Genomic DNA, 8,676 nt, shown 5'->3' on the forward strand with positions numbered 1-8,676 from the left:
TCCAATCTACCATGGTGGAGGTAGGATAGTCCAAGCAAGATCTTGGCCAGAATCTGTCCCTCGGATGAATTGTCAAATCTCCTGCTTTGTTGCTTACAAATTTATACAAAAATTGGTTAAGACACTTGACTTTAGATGGACATAGAGAATGACATGATAGTTTTAATGTAAATCACAGCCAACAATTACATACAAACTTTTACTTATAAACTGTCTTTTAAGGCATATTCATACCATCTTCTACATACTCAAATTTTCTGACAGAAACAAATATGTGGAACAAACATTTTTAGAAAATTTTTACCTCCTTACCAGTGTTTATCCTCACAGCTGGCTAGGAGCTGAGCTGGGTCTCACTACTTTTACTACTACCCTTGAAAAAGATGTTTTCTTATAACAAACAGGACATTTGTTGAGAAATATCACTACAAAGAATTATAAGAAGATAATTTTTGCACAGTTTTTATGTATTATAATGAGATTATGTTGAACGTGCTTTCTGTCTCTCTCTCTGTCTGTCTCTGTCTCTGTCTCTGTCTCTCTCTCTCTCTCTCTCTCTCTCTCTCTCTCTCTCACACACACACACACACACACACACACACACTTAAACGTTTTAAGGCACGTAGGTTTTTAAAGAAATGAAAATCGGCCATGAGATTTTTTGGAATTCCAATGGCAAAGTGATATTGTTTTGACCAATATGATAAAAACCATGTGTTCAAGGCAATAACAAACAAAATGCAAGGCAAATTTTGACAAACAGAATTTCCACCTTTAAACAAGCATTGACAACAAGAGAAGGAACACTTTAAATCAATTTTGGTTATGAGTGGTTTAGAATTTTAAATTGAACATTTTAACTACTAGAAGAGTGAAGAGTAGAGAGGAGATAGGTTGGTGGAAGCGTGGGGGTTGAAGAAAAACCCATCATGTGGTCTTTGTCTCTTGCTAGGATCAGCTTCCAAGGCATGTAGAGAGAATTGGGGGAGGAAGTGGTTGAACAGGTTTGTAAGGGGGAAAAGATAGCACTTTTAACCATGAAGACATTTAAAGGGAGGATGTGGCATAATGAAGTTACTGAAAAGCTAGTGTTTGAATAATTGGATAAAGTTATTGGAAGAAGTGAGAGGGAGGGATTTTTCTTCGGTAGCCATTTAGAGGAGAAATTAAGAATCTAGATTTTGAAGTGAGTGGACTCAGGAAAGAGGAAAGGACTGTATTATTGTCTAAGTCCCTAAGAGAAGAAGGATTGGCTTGTTTCTACTATGGGATTTCAGGGTGGTAAAGGGAGAGAGCAGCAAAAGACAGAGGATGTCCTCAGTGTGTTTGTCAGCCAGCCTCTGTCAGTAACAGATTAACGAAATGTCCAGACCAGAGGACCATTTAATTATGGGCTGGAAGGAAAGAAGGTGTATTAGCCATAGAAGAGGGTTGAGAAATATATAAGTATGGAGGGGTTTGTTTAGAGGGATTTTTAACAGGACTCATAGCTTGTTGTTTTACCTTTGGAGGCCTATGCCCACCCCCACCTTGTGTCAGCTACACAAGCATGCAGACAGGCAGGCACAGAGACCGGGGTCAGAAAAAGGAGTTGGCTTGAAACAGACACAGTTTTAGCCTAGAGAATATGGACCAACTGCAAATACCAAGAGTGTAGTTAGAAGAGCAAGGAAGGAGAAAAGGTTCTTTTGTGATGGAGGTCATCAAAGAAAAGAGAGATAGAGGGAAATGGAGAGGGGGAGAGAGACAGATTGAGTTGCTACAAGATAAGGAGTTACTTTTTTAGAGGAAACGTTGGGTGGCTCCTGGCAGAGAAGGGCTTGGTGAGCAAGGCAGGAGAGTGGAGAGGGAGCCCTCTGGAGTGGAGGTCAGAGAAGGACTTGGTGGACCGAACAGAACAAGCAAAGGGAGGATTTTCTGGAGCAGAGCTTGAGGAGGGCTTAGGTTTAGGGGACCTCAGACTCCACCCAGTTTCATTGGAGAATTGTTTAAATCAGCAAGAGTAAAACCTAAGGTTCTGAATTTAGGTAAGCAGTGCCATGGTAATGAGACCAGATTTTGGAATAAAAACAAGTCAGTTTTGTTTTTTTATGACTGTAAATCAGTCAGCCCAGAGTCTTAAGTGTAGACAGCAGGCATGCCAATGGGGTGTCTCTGGGAGACAATTTGGAAATTTTGGTAGGACTATGGAGCCTGTCCTGATGCTACAGGCAACGCTGGTGCTTTGGGAAGCCAGACGGATGGATCCCAATAATTAAGAGAGGGCATCCCCAAAGGTCCTTATTAAAGGGTATAAGGGTATAAGGAAAGAAGAGACTTCTGGAGTCTCTGGACCCCACAGACAAGAAAGAAGGGAGGAAGTCCTGCCCTCCTGGTGTCCATGTCAGTTACCTTGTCCTGAAGGCTTTTAGGTATTGGGTGAAGCCAGTCAAACAGCGAAGAGCCTCCTGCCTGGAGATCAGAGTCCAGGGACAGGGTAAAGGATAGAGAATAGGGGGAGAGATAAGGCCTTTTCTGAGCTTACGCAGAGGGGCAATAATACCTCAAGCCACAGCAGCGTGGCCATCCACTGTTTGCACTGCTTACAAAAGCAAAGGCTGGGAGGTTTTTCAGGTGTCTGTTTAGCCCAAAGTAAGCTCAGAGGGCTCTGTGCTTCTGATGAAGAAAAGCCTTGGAAGGAGGAGGAAGGTAGCAGAAAGGCTCCGTGAGAGGTGGCAAGGAGGTGGGTGGCCCCTTGGCAGAGGGCACCTAGTTACTCCTGGTGCTTTTTATCTCCTGGGTGTCAGCACCATATGTTAGGAAAATGGAGGAGAACGGAAAAGGAATAGGCCTGACTTGATCACCAACAGAAAGGACTCTTTATTGAGGAACAGCCAGGGGCACAGCCCTTCCAGCAGGATTGAGGTTGTGTGAGGTAGCTGGCACAGGATCAGTGTTTTATAGGATATCTGATCAAGGAGGTAGAGGTTAATGAAAAGCCCCTAGGTCAAGAAAGATGGAGGACTTTCAGTTGGGTCTGAGATGGGGTGTTTACAACTGGGCCTAGGTAAATTGCCCTCCCTGCCCATCAAAGGTGTTCACACATACCTGGAATTATGCCTGGAGTCCGTATGGACTTGGGATAATAGGGTGGGGCTCAACCATTCAGGCCAATTGGAAAAAGTTAGCCTTCCGAGCTTTTCTGCATATAAACACTCCATCAACATTTTCTTATTAGAGGATTATTCAAGATTATCTATATGTTGATTGATAATAACTGAGCTTGACAGAAAGGTGAGGGAAAACTGTCTAGTCTTCAATGAGGTTCTGACTTGTATTTCACAAAGTGTTATGAAAGCCCTCAATGAGAAATCTAGTAGCTGCATTTCTTAAAAGTGCTTGCCTAGGGGCTGGGAAGGTGGCTCAGTGGTAGAGCGCTTGTCTTGCATGCATGAGGCCCTGGGTTCGATGCCTCAACACCACATAAGCAGGAAACAAAAGCCGGAAGGGGCTCTGTGGCTCAAGTGGTAGAGTGCTAACCTTGAGCTGAAGAACTGAGGGACAGCTCCCAGGCCCAAAGTTCAGGCCCACGACCGGACCCCCCCCAAAAATTTAAAAATAAAAGTGCTTGCCTGGTTACACTTTCTGATAATGTGTCAATTCAAGTACTTCTTGGAGTTCCAAACCATTCATTCAATTTTGCTGTATTAGAAACTTGTTATGTTTTGCGGACAGCTCTTGGTGATGAAATTTGTGCTTTTTAAAATTGCTCTCCCAATTCCATCCACAAAATGCAGACAAAAATTATCTGAAAAAATTCATATCTGTTGATATTGTATATACATTTACTTTCCGTTATAAACCTAGAATGCGGTAAAATTTCTCATAGCAATTATACTGCACTAGATTGTGGGCAGTTTCTAATGTAAATAATATATTTATTTTTGTAGAGAATTTGAGTATCCAAAATTTTAATATGCCTGTCATCCTAAACACAATACCTTACTGATATTGAATGTCAAATATAACTTCCCATAAGTACAGAAATTTTCCTTGTATCTTTTTAATATATACTTTTATTGTAAAGATACTGTACAGAGGGGTTACAGTTACACAAGTAAGGAAATGAGTACATTTCTTATTGAGCATTGTTAACCCCTCCTGTTTTTCCTCTACCATCCCTTCCCTTTACACCTCCTCAACTCCTCCTTCCACCCCCCTCTGACAGAGTGTCTTGTACATCCTATTGTTACAATGGATCAACCTGTATCCTTTCCTTGTATCTTAAATGAAGAAATGCTGGCTTGTTTCATGCTGATTCTACTTGTGTTGACACACCTAAGGTCACTCTCCAAGTCCAAAAGCACATAACTGAAATGCAAATCATCTTTTGTCAGTGGTATAATTGTGTTGTACACAATTATTGACAGGATACAAACCTTAATACATATATACATTTGAAGGCATTTGATGTGTGAAAACCCATCAATATAAAATATAAAGTAATTTTGATAAAAAATAAAGGTGACTCAGAAGAAATTATAAATGCAAAAACAGTCTTTACAGAAACAAATTCTTAGAGATATTTCATGACTTTGAAAAGGATAAAGTGGCTGAAATTAATATAAATTTAGAAGTATGACAATTCACAAAAATATAAAAAAGATATTCATGTATATCATTATATAAGCCAAAGCAGAAAGCAAATGTTCTTTAGATGACTTTTTAAAATATACTTTCTCAGGAACTGGGAAGGGGGTTCAGTGGTAGAGTGCTTGCCTAGAATGAATGAGGCCCTGGGTTTGATTCCTCAGTACCACATCAGTAGAAAAAGACAAAGGTTGTCCTGTGGCTCAAGTGGTAGCACTAGCCTTGAGCTGAAGAGCTAAGGGAAAGCACCCAGGCCCAACAGTTCAAGCCCCACGACCAACAAAAACAAAATCAAAAAACAAAAAAACACTATCTCTCACTTTTGTGTCCTCAACTCTGTAATACGGCTGCTTCAGCCTAGGGCTAAGATTTTAGCTGTGGACACTTAACACTCCTGATTCAGACTCTACTTGAGAAAAATTTTAATGAATATTTTGTTCTTAATTTTGCTCTTTGTAAATTCATATGCACCTATAAAACATGGTGTGGCCATCCCAGTAACATTCTCAAAGTACCTCCTAATGACGACTTACAAAAACTTGTATTATATTACAACAAGGAAAACAATGCTACAATAAACAAAACCAATCATTAAATATTAATGATTAATAAATGAAAAATGAAACAATTACCAGTGTTTCCAGTATTTGAAGTATACTACATATTAGGTTTTACTATTTTTTCATAGTTTCAGAGTTTTATAGGCTATGAGTAGTCTTTAAAGTTTCCCATTAAGATTATTAATTATGGCTCATATCATCTGTATATGGCTTATATCATCATTTGTTCCTCGCTAACCTATAAAGTAAGGAAGCCCTAAAGTTTTAACAGAAACTGTGGAATTAACAAAGTCTTAACTCTTCACTCTGCTTCTTTACACAAAGACTTTGCAAATTCTCATTAGTAAAATTTCTATAAACTCTGAAATGTACACACTTAGTAGTATATGCTGCTACAATAAATCTTAAATACTTTATGGAAAAGTTTTATGACCTGTCATACAGTCTTAATTTTGGCATATATATAAGCAAATTCCCAAAATTAAAAATGTTTAAAACATTAAAACTTTTAACAAACCTTAACACTTGCTTCAATGTTCATTATGAGAGGTGCCTTGTATAGAATAATTGAATTCCTCCTCTTACACATCCCTTGAACAACAAATATCTGGAATTATATTGTTTGTGACATGTCAATCTTGATTTATTCATAAATGTGTGCTTATATAAGAAATACATGGTTCTAAAATTTCACAATTCTTTAGAACTTACTTTTTGTTGAATTGTTTAGTTTAAGAAAATCAATTACACTTTATATATAAAAAATGTTCTGTGCTCAATTCGCCAACACATACACTAAAATTGAAATGATACAGAGAAGATTACCATGGCCCCTGTGCAAGGATGACAAGCAAACTCATGAGGTGTTCCATATTTTTACAACAGACGCTGGAGTGGATGTGGCCAGAAGGGAACCCTACTGCATTCGAACCCTACTGCATTCTTGGGTGGGAGTGTAAACTTGTTCAGCCACTTTGGACAGCAGTATGAAGGTTCCTCACACGATTCCACATAGCGCTCCCCTATGACCCAACAATACTTCTTCTGGGCATTTACCCAAATGATCACAAACAAGACCATACTAAAACTACCAGCACTACTATATTTATTGCAGCATTATTTACCATAGCTAAAATATGGAACCAACATCGATACCTCTCAGTACATGAATGGATCAAGAAAATGTTATAGATAGATAAATAGATAGATAGATTGATTGATTTCCATTGTGTGTGTGTGTGTGTAAATAGGAATTCTATACCTCCATCTGAAAGAATGTCATTGCCCAATTTGTTAGGAAATGGAAAGGCTTGGAAAAAATTATATTAGTGAAGTAAGCCAAGTCCAAAGAAACATAGGTCCCATGGTTTCCCTTATTTGCAATAAATAATATATGTCTGGGATAAGCAGAAAAGGTCAAAAGCTATGTGCATATGACCAGATAAGATGATGTTAAATGAAATGACCCCCAAAGTAAGTACACAAGTGGGGTTTTTTCTTGCATGCTATTATTTCAAACGTATTTATAATGTACGATGTGTTTTATTGTTTCTTTATATGTTCCTCGCCCACAGTATAACCTCTGTTTTCACTGTATTTGATTTTGGTGCACCTGAATCTTGTATATACACTTAGCTAATTGGGGAGGGGAAAGAAGAAACAAAATGGTTAACTAGGAATACTGGTCGACCCATTGTGACAATGAGATGCACAAGACACTATGTTGAAAGTTGAACTTTACAATTTAGGTGGGGTTGGGGGGGATGAAGGGGAGTGTACTTGTAGAGGTGTGAGGGAAGGGATGGTGGGGGGAAAAAACAATGCCTGAGAGGAAATGGACTCATTAACTTGCTCATGTAACTGAAACCCCTCTGTACGGTATTTTAACAATAAAATACATATAAAAATGTTCTGAGATGGAAGAGTTTATTTCCCCTATTATACCCATATAATATCATTAACTAAGAAATTAATGCAAAACACTGACGTGAATAAGTGTGTGAGTGTGTGTGTATGTGTGTGTGCCTGAATGTTGCCGTGCTCAGAGTTTGAACTTAGGGCTTTAAGGTCTTGCTAAGCCTTTCCCCTCTAGTTTGGTGAGCTAGTATATTAGCTACATCTCAGTTCATGCTCTTTTCTAGTTCATTAAAATTTTTGAAAAATAAACTCATGATTTTTTGCTCTGATTGGTTTCCAAATGTTATCCACAGACCTCAGCCTTCTGAGTACATATCCTGAGTAGTCAGGATTACAAGGGTGACCAACCAGCACAAAGCTTTCAGAAACATATTAAATGTAGAAGAAAATTTACATCATGAGTGCCTGTTTTATCATCTACATTTAAAGCATTTTGGAGTGATTATATGTGAATTTATTTCGTTTTTGGATTCTTAAAAGACAGTAAGTGATGATATTTAAAAATTTTAGTACTTTTTAAAAAGGAAACTGGAAATGTGGAATAGAAGAAATTTGGCTCTCTTTGGACCTCAATTTATAAGCTAATCTCTGTGCATGATAACCCAATGTCACCAACACAGTCTGTGTTGAAGACAAAATGTGGCAGAAAACAAACACCCTTGGCAACAATTGCTATGGTATTATTTCTTGGACAATATGTATATTGAATTGAGTGTGTAAGAGAATGGAGAGATTTTACCTACCTTTTTTGTATTGCTGAAAGACTTGTGGAAACTTTGACTGATTTCCTTCCTCATTGTGTGTCTTTGGACCATGCACTTAGTGCCTTTAATTACAATTTTTCCCAACATTATAATGGTAATAACATTAGCATTACAGCAAATATCATCTTAAGAATTAAGAGGCATGACACTGGTGAAATACTTAAGTTTTTATGAATAAGCTTTGAGTTTGGTCAGCAATTTTTTAATACTAAATATAATTCCATATGTATTACAGAAACCATTACATGTAGAGAGAACCCAGAACTAATGTTATCAATTGACTGTGATCTGCTTTCAAGGAAGCCAGGTGGATAACTTCTCATGCTGTAATTCAAACTGGTTATCTTGTCTTGATAGTGTAAAAATATCAGGGACAGAATAATGAAGAAATGTTGTGCACTGAGCTGAAGCCCATATGAAAATGTGCAAAACTGATAAAACGTAAACTTATCTGAGCAGTATATTGTGTTTTACATCATTTAAGTTAAATTGCAAAGATAGAGAGACCTAGAAGAATGAATTCTCCTTTTGATACCCTATCATAGGGACTTAGAAGGATGAACTTATCTCATTCTTGGAGAAGCATCATCGGATGAGAGGAACAGTGTTTTTGTGTTTGCTTCCTTCCATTTATTCTTCAGTTTGAAATCTGAACTACTTGAAACTGAAGGAAACCAAGGGAAATCAGACATGCAGGCTTTGGAAAGAGCAATAAACATAAAATAAAATAAATATACCTTTGTAAAAGGTCAAACTAAATTGAGTTTTATAGTCTCAAGTGTAAACAGAAAATGATCTAAGCAATA

At 37.9% G+C, this 8,676-nt stretch overlaps 1 non-coding gene across 1 annotated transcript; it reads left to right on the forward strand.

Annotated features, from left to right (window-relative positions):
* The first annotated feature begins 5,960 nt into the window (after positions 1–5,960).
* LOC122124814 lies at positions 5,961–6,067 on the forward strand. The gene has a single exon (XR_006150664.1). It is a non-coding gene; the product is annotated as a U6 spliceosomal RNA (small nuclear RNA).
* Positions 6,068–8,676: the final 2,609 nt, after the last annotated feature.

Source organism: Dipodomys spectabilis, unplaced genomic scaffold (genome assembly GCF_019054845.1).
Source record: "Dipodomys spectabilis isolate Male_0828 unplaced genomic scaffold, ASM1905484v1 ptg000248l, whole genome shotgun sequence".
NCBI classification, from domain to species: Eukaryota; Metazoa; Chordata; class Mammalia; order Rodentia; family Heteromyidae; genus Dipodomys; species Dipodomys spectabilis.